This window comes from Galeopterus variegatus, unplaced genomic scaffold, assembly GCF_000696425.1.
Source record: "Galeopterus variegatus unplaced genomic scaffold, G_variegatus-3.0.2 Scaffold2052, whole genome shotgun sequence".
Taxonomy (NCBI): domain Eukaryota; kingdom Metazoa; phylum Chordata; class Mammalia; order Dermoptera; family Cynocephalidae; genus Galeopterus; species Galeopterus variegatus.
In genome coordinates this window covers 116,983-125,404 of record NW_007728163.1, presented here as the reverse complement: position 1 = coordinate 125,404, position 8,422 = coordinate 116,983, and the positions used below count along the sequence as shown (strand labels likewise).

General features: G+C 38.4%; 1 protein-coding gene across 1 annotated transcript in view; it reads right to left on the bottom strand.

Annotated features, from left to right (window-relative positions):
• MIB1 (mindbomb E3 ubiquitin protein ligase 1) overlaps positions 1 to 8,422 on the bottom strand; it is a 131,511-nt gene that overhangs the window by 102,526 nt on the left and 20,563 nt on the right. The window lies entirely within an intron of this gene.

Sequence of the window (8,422 nt, the reverse complement as noted above, 5' to 3'; positions counted from 1 at the left end):
GGGGGGGGGGGGGGGTGCCCCTTAAGAAACAAGAACTAATATATTCTAAATAAAAGAAATAAGTAGTTGGACTAAAAGTGTTCACACAGATGAATGAGACAGACATTAGAACTATAAAAAACTATTAAAAAAACACCACTATAAAATAATGAAAATAACTTTTATGTTAAAGTAATAGGATTGGGGGTGATTCTCCTTAGTATTCTGCTCTATTAACATCATTTATTCAATAAACCAAAACTAGGATTTTTTTTTTAAATGATGTGTGACTTCCGAATATTAATGTCACTACATATGTATTTTTAAATAATTTATATAATTTTTATATAATGTCACTACAGCCTGGACAGTCAAGCTCAATGTTTAACAAGCAAGGGCTGTATTATATGTACAACAGTGATGCTCTCCTGGACTCAAGTTATGACTCTGTCAATAGCTACCTTTGTGCCTCTGAAAAAGTCATTTTAACTGAAGTATTTACATATAAAACAATAGCATTTGTTTCAAAGTAGCTGGAAGGGAGCAGAGAGGAAGTAAGGTTGGTTTATAGGAAACAAGATTAGCCATACTGAAGCTGGGTAACAGGTACACGGTGTTTCATTATACAAGTATTATTCTCCATTTTGTATAAGTGTAGGAATTTTCCATAATTAAATTTAAATAGGAGCTCTTTTCATTCTCAGAACCTCAGTGCCCTTTGGAGAAGGCAATATTTTCTTTAAAGGTGAGACCTATGTTCTAAAACTCAAATAAGAGGTGGGCTGGCTAGTTAGCTCAGCTGGTTAGAGTGCAGTGTTATAAAACCGAGGTCAAGGGTACATACAGATCCCTGTACCAGCCAGTGCAAAAAAAAACCAAATAAAAATGTGATGTATATGCAAGAACTAGAGTACAATAGTAGTAACATTATTACTAAATTCTGCAAGAACTAATACACTAATGCTACTTCCTGATAAGAAGACTCCCTTCCCTTTGTTTCTTCCAGCAAATATTTATTAAGCATCAATTATCTGCCAGGCACTGTATTAGGCCAATAGGATAGAGCAGTGAGCAACTGACAAAAATCTCTGCCCTCTTGGAGAGCAGACAATAAACAAAACTAGCAAGTATGTTGTATATTAATTTAGAAAGCGGTAAGTGTAATGAAGAAAAACAAAGCAAGAACACAGGATAGGAAGTGATGGGGAGGAAGGCTGCAATTTAAATCAGGTGGCTCAGTGAGAAGGTGACATTTAGGCAAACACTGGCAGGAGGTGGTGGGGTGAGCCATGCTGATCTCTGGACGAAGAACATTCCAGGTAGAGGTAGAGCAAAGCACATGCCATGAGACAGGAGCAAGCTTGGCATGTTCGAGCAATAGCAAGGATCGAGAGTGGCTGGGGGGGGGGGGGGTCGGGGGGGGGGGGGGGGCGGGGGGGGGGGGGGGGGGGGGAAGGAGGCAAGAAGGGAGAGAGGAAAGAAAGGAAGGAGGAAAGGAATGAATACTAGAAGGAAGTTGGGATGCCCAGTAGTCTACAGAAGAACCTGATACCCTAACACCAAATGTTTTATGTGCAATCCTTCTGCAGTCTCCTACCACACAAATACTTGACTGTAGGGATAGGGAAGACAGTGGACATCAGTGTCTACTGATACATTCACAACTATTTCTTTACTCTTACTGTGGGCTGGTCCTCTGCTGCTTTCAAATATCAGAACAGATAATAAGAAAGTAAAAATGGCTAAAGAAAGGGAGTCAAGTTATAAGAAGTTTGTGGCAGTCCAGGTAAGATAACGGTAGTTTAAACTAGTGGTGACAGTATAAGTGGAGAGAGAGTCAAGAGATATTTAGAACTTGGTGGCTATGATGGTTAATTCCAGGTGTCAACATGACTAGATTAAGGAATACCTAGAAACCTAGTAAAGCTATCTTTTTGGGTGTGTCCATGATGGTGTTTCCAGAAAAGATTAGCATGTGAACCTGAGTGAACTACATGGGAAAGATCTGCCCTCAGTATGGATGGGACCCTTCCAATCTGCTAAGGGCACGAAGAGAACAAAAAAGAGGAAAAGGTGAAGTGCTCTCTCTATCCACTGGAGCTGTGATACACTCTAATCTCCTGTCCATGGACATGAGGACTAGAGACTCTTCAGCTTTTGGATTCCAGGACTTCTCTGGTTCTGGGGCCTTCGGACTTGGACTAAGCCTGAGGTCTCCTCATTGGATTCCTTCACAAAGGTCTTCTCTCTCTCTCTCTCTCTCTGCATATATATATGTGTGTGTGTGTGTTTGCAGATGGCCTATCATGAGATTCTTCAGCCTTCACAATTGCACCAGCCAATTTCCCTAACAAATCCCCTCTCAAATATTTATATACATATCCTATTGGTTCTGTCCCTCTGGAGAATCTTAATACCATGGCTATGAGCCAGAAGACAAGAAATGTAGAAAGTAAATAAGATCATTCAAGAGAAAAATAGATTAAGTATTAGAGATATTTAGGAACAGGCAATTAATCAGTACAGTAAACTGAAATCTAGAAATGTTCTGCTTAAAAACAAGAAGAGAGCCACCAACAAAAAATAAATATGAAAGTGCTAATTAAAATACAAGTCTGGGTGGAGACCTGATTAACAGAAAGAAACTTACTTAAGAAACTAAATTACTAAGAAACTAAATTAGAAAAAGAATCAGGAAAAGTTTCACAGAAATAACGGATGGGGTAGACCTTTCAAAGAAAGGAAGAAGAAATTGCAGAAGAACACAGAGCATGTTCAATGAACCAGGAGCAGCTTTGTTTAGCAGGAACATAATATATAGTCAGAGACTTGGAAATAAATTATAGTCAGACTAGGAAATGACAAGATCAGACAAGATTCTGACCTGTATATTTAAATTGCTACATTAAATGGTAAAAACAAGGATATGTGATTTAAGAACCTAATTCTATAATTTACTAGCTACATAATATTCAAATCAACAAACTACTCTGGGACCAATATTCTCATCTATAAATTGAGAAGCATTTCCTTCCATATGAAGAGACATTGTGAGGCTTAAGTGATATAGAGGTGAACACACTTTAAAAGGCTTTAAAGTAAAACGTAAATATAAAGAATTATACTGTGCTTAATTTAATTTTAATATAGATTCGAGACTTCCAGTCAAGATGGCAAAATAGACGGTCCCCAGCATCACTCTCTCCCACAAATCAACCAATTTACAACCGTAAAACAGCAATGACAGCCAAACTGGGGCCACTAGAGCTCAGGGGAAGAGGAGAAGAGACCTATGGAGTGCATGAAGGTGGGAGAATCCATGATGAGAGAAAGAAAAAACCACTCTGACCACTTCTAGCCCTGGCCACTTCCAGGCTGGAGCTGGTGAGTGCATGGAGCAGGGGCTGGCAAAAAGCCACAGCTGTGCCCTCCGGATGAAGTTGCTTGGAGGTGGCAAGGTAGAAGAGGGCCTTGGTGGCCCTCAGGCCAGGAAGACCACTAATAGGGTTCCTGTGGACCCACACAGGACTGAGGAGCCACAACAAATGAAAAATCGGAGCCACTCAGAGGCTGGTGAGTCACTGCAAGGGACCTGAGCATGGCCCATTGCATACGAAGTGTTTGGAGCAATGGCAGTGGGGGAGACAGTCCCACCGGGAGAGGGGCATAGCAAGGACAGCTGATCTGCTCCCCCAGTCAGCACAGGACCACTCAGAGGAGACTGGTTCAGGAATACAGAATTGCATATGGGGTGCAGTTTGATGAAAAGACTTGGGCCCAGAGCAGAGTTTCTACACAACCAGGTGCACCAGATCTCATGAGAGCTGGAAGTACCTAAAAAGTCAACCATTAAAACCTGAGCTGCACAAAAAGCCTTCCCCAGGGAATCAGCTGCAAAGCAGCAATTTAGCTCAACCATAGAGCTCAAGTACTGGTCCCCAAAGAAAGTTCCCCCATTTTAGAAGTAAGCAAAGGACAACAAATTAGTTCCAGCACATAGTTTAAGTGGTGGGAACAGCAAATAATCCAACACAGAACTGAAAGAAAAAACAAAGTACCCACAACCAGAGACAAAGTTTGATATTAACTAGTAAAGGTCTCATTTCACCAAAGAACACATAACACCTAGAAGAACAGAGGTCCCTGGGCTACCAAGCCAGACAGTGAGGATGGCCAGGGGCCTCAGCCATGCCCCCCGACACCGGCAACCAGTCCCAAGGGTGGGGGCTCAGGGCCTCAGCCACGCCCCCCGACAAGTATAACCACCCCAGCAATGACCACCAAGCCACAGCAAGAAGGGCCCCAGGTTCACAAGCTGAGGTGGTGGGGAGGTGAGGGCTTCTGCCACACCCCCCTGACATCTGCACCCAGCCCAGCAATGACCAAGCCACTGCCAGAAGCACCAGGGTCTCCCCTGTGGGAATGAGGGGGGTGCCACAGGCCTCAATCCCACCCCTCCTCCTTCACATTTCTTTCCCCTTTCCCCTCTCTCCCTCCCTCCCAACTGCTCCACAACAACATCCTAGAATGTAAAAAAAATAATTAAAAAAAGGAAAGAAATTCAAAAACAAAAACAAAGAAAAATGGTAACCTATAGAGGGTGGGGGAAACAGGGCATATAAGGTGACAGTGAGTGTTTTCTGAATATGCTTTTTTAATTTTTGATTTCTGACTTATTTTTAATAGGTAATACATTCACATATGTTTAATATAACCAACAGAAAAACAAAGTTTGCTCAGACTTGTGTATGGATAAGAAATTAGTTAATTTTTGTGTCATTCAGGAGAATTTGGTTGGCTCTAATACTGAAGTATTTTAAAAATATATAGGTAGATTTATAAAATGCACTACTATTTAATTTTGTGATCAAAATCATCACATATCTCAGGCAAATTCTGCAGTACTTATACAGAAATCAAAAGACTTAAAGTTCTCAATTTCTCAGAGACTGCATATGGTGAACAATAAATTATTCATGTGTGAGTTAACCCCATTTTAGCAAATTACCCACCTTCTCCATGATTATTCTCTTATTACTACTGTATCTTAGGTTGTTCTCCAAACCTTATGGCTTCCTAGGGGTTATACCTGTCTTCTCAGTTCCTTTCAATTGTTTTCACTCCAGAATAACAACAGTGCACACAACAATCATACAAAATAGCACTACGTACTAGTAGATGACCCACCACTTCTCATCAGTTAATGATGCTTTCTATCCTATGACTAATTATGACTATACCAATCATTAAAGTCATTAGCCACAGGCCCAAAAGAAATTATACTCTAGACTAAACGGGATGTAAACTAAAATTAAAAACCACAGAACTACAGCTACACAACTCAAATTTACCAACATTCATTAGTATTATATGCTTCAAGGGCTGAATGCAACCATCATCTATTTGGGGGGGGGGGGTATATAAATGAATACACAGAGAAGGGTTTTTTTTTTTTCTTTAATCACAAAATGATAACAACAAAAAAATCAAGGTACCTATATAATAGGATACTCAATTGTTTGTAGAAGATAATGAGAAAAATTTAACATAACAAATGTTGAAAATATGGGGCTACTCAGGTGTAAACTATGCTAATCCATAGAGGGAAATTCTAAGCAATTATTAAGCCATATTGTAGAAGAAATGTTACAGACGTGAAAATACACTATCATTCTATAAAGAAGTTTGCAAGGAACTACAGTATAACATATTGGCAAATAAATTACATAACACATGTAATATATGTGCACAGAAAAACTAGAAAGATAATTCCCAAAGCGTGCTGATGGGATTTACCCTTTGGTAAAAAACTTGGTTTTCCAAGTTTTCTAAACTGCAGTGTGTATTAATTCTATGAAACAGCTTGGTGAGTAAGAGCATTTAATATGAAGTATAAGCTATGTCGTGTATGTCACTTAAAATTAAACTTAAAACAAACAAAAACAAGAGGAACCCTAAGCAAATATTTACAGAAACCAACTTTCAAATGACTTTAATTACTTTAGTAACAGGGTATATAACTACTACTTCAAAGTTTTTATTTCTTTTAACCCTTACAGAGTTATATCATGCTTATGAAAAGAAAACATATAATGTACCTCACCTACGTACATTCCCTCATTGCCACATGCCTGAAGTTAAGAGTCCATTAATTATATCTGTCTTACCACAGGAACGCTGACCAAAAATATCACAATCAATACCACATACCATTAATAGTAAATGTCCACACAATGGTTAAGTTTCTAAGCAAGATCTAAAACAAGTATCCAATTTAGTTCCACCATCACAAAAACTGCACTAAACAAATCAGTATCCACTAAACACTTAGAGGTTTATTCTGAACTAACTGTGCAGCTCTTCAAATGAGAGTTAGTTGGGGGCTGACTGGTCAGTTCAGTTGGTTACAAACATGGTGTTCATAACAACAAGGTCCAGGGTTCGATCCCTATACTGGCCAGCTGCCAAAAAAAAAAAATTTTTTTTAGCGAATTGGTTGATGAAACACATAGGCAAAATGTATCCCAACTTCCCTACTCAACCAAAAAAAAGTTCAGTTTGCAACTTCTGCCCTTTTTACGTATTTTACCTCTAAGTTCATTTTCCACAAAGTACAATGATAACATTTATGAGCTCATAATCTGTGTACAGGCTTTCTTTAAAAGGAACCATTTTAACAAACAATGACAATTGGTTTAAAAAACAAAAAACCTTCTGCAATCCACGGTTTTAAAGAATACTTCTGGAAAACCATTAATGCACACAAAAGCACATCCAAATCCTCTCTTAGTTCTCACAGTTCAAATGCTAACAAAGCTACTGAACAGCTGTGAAACAGACTAACACTGAGAATTGGAAAAAGTAAACAAAGCAACCCACTAACCTATGAAAACGAGCACTACAGAATTTTTAATGAGAATGCAATTAATTATCTTTAAAACAAAAGTTGATATTTAAGAAAAACATAAAATAGGAGAAAGTGCATTAAATAAGCAAGGCCCACATTTTACTGATCTCTTACTGTGGTAGGATTTGTTTTCCCTTCTTACATCCACCCAATTTATTCTTATCTAAAACCAGTAGCTCTGGCAAGTGTTATTCCTTAAATTTTTCATTTCATAAAATTTAATACCCTATCTAAACCCATTAGTGTTTTTTCTCCTTCCTAAAGAATACCATATTACCCTACAGAGTTAATGCTCTTTTCCTTTGCTAAGCTTTATGAAGACATCTGCCACTGTGAAATGAACCACCTGATGATAGCTTTTGACTCATTATACTAAATACTCAAACGGCCATCTGCTCTGTTTTAATGTCATCTCGTCTAAGATCAATAACTTACAGAATTTACATAGCTAAAGTCTTTTTGTTGAAAAATTTTATGAAAACAGTAAAACATGCTATTCAAGATCAATAACCAAAAGTTCTTAAGAGAACCAATAAAAACAGCTCAAATTCACAAAGCACTGATTTAAGTAAAATGCTAAATTTCTAGACAGAAAAGATGACTGAAAGAGAAGTAGAGTTCTCACCACAAGCAGTTCAGTATAAGATACAATTCAACATGGAACAAGAATATCTAAATTATCATTCTGTGTAACAGTATAATGAAAAAGCAAACAATATAACTGTGCATTAGCAAGAAAAAGGATACATATATTAGGTATACAATAAAATACCTAAAATAAATGTTCAACGGCCACACAATTCAATATGGATAAATACTTCAATCATAATGCTATATTTTTAAAAAATAGAATAAAAAGCATTGCAAATAAATTACCATTATAATTATATTATATAATTAAATTATATATTGTCTGCAGATATAGAAAAGCAGCATAAATACAAAGAAACCAATGGGAATGATAAAAACTAATTTCTGACATTTGGTTACTGCAGGAAAGGAAGGAAGGGAATGCAACTGGGGAGACATACACAGGATGTTCAAATACATTAGTAATGCTTTGTTTCTACCTGTTTTTGTTGTTGTTTTTGTTTTTGGCAAATGGCAGGTACAGGGATCAAACCCTTGACCTAGGTGTTATCACCACCATGCTCTAAGTAGTGCTTTGTTTCTAGATGGGTTCACAGGTATTTTTTATATTACTGATTTATGTACTTGGCTATCTTAAATATTATGCAATAAATATTGAAACTTTTTTAAAATAAAAAATGAACATCCCGGGCCGGCCCGGTGGCGCACTGGATAGTGCGCCGCTTGGGAAGCGTGGCGGCGCTCCCGCCCGAGGGTTCGGATCCCACATACAGACCGGTTCCCGCTCACTGGCTGAGCGAGGCGCGGGAGCAACGCCGAGGGTTGCAATCCCGTTGCCGGTCCCCGGTCCGGTACGGGGGCAACACTGAGGGTTGCGATCCGTTGCCGGACACGGAAAAAGACAAAAAGACAAAAAAAAAAAAAAAAAAAAAAAAAAAAAAAAAA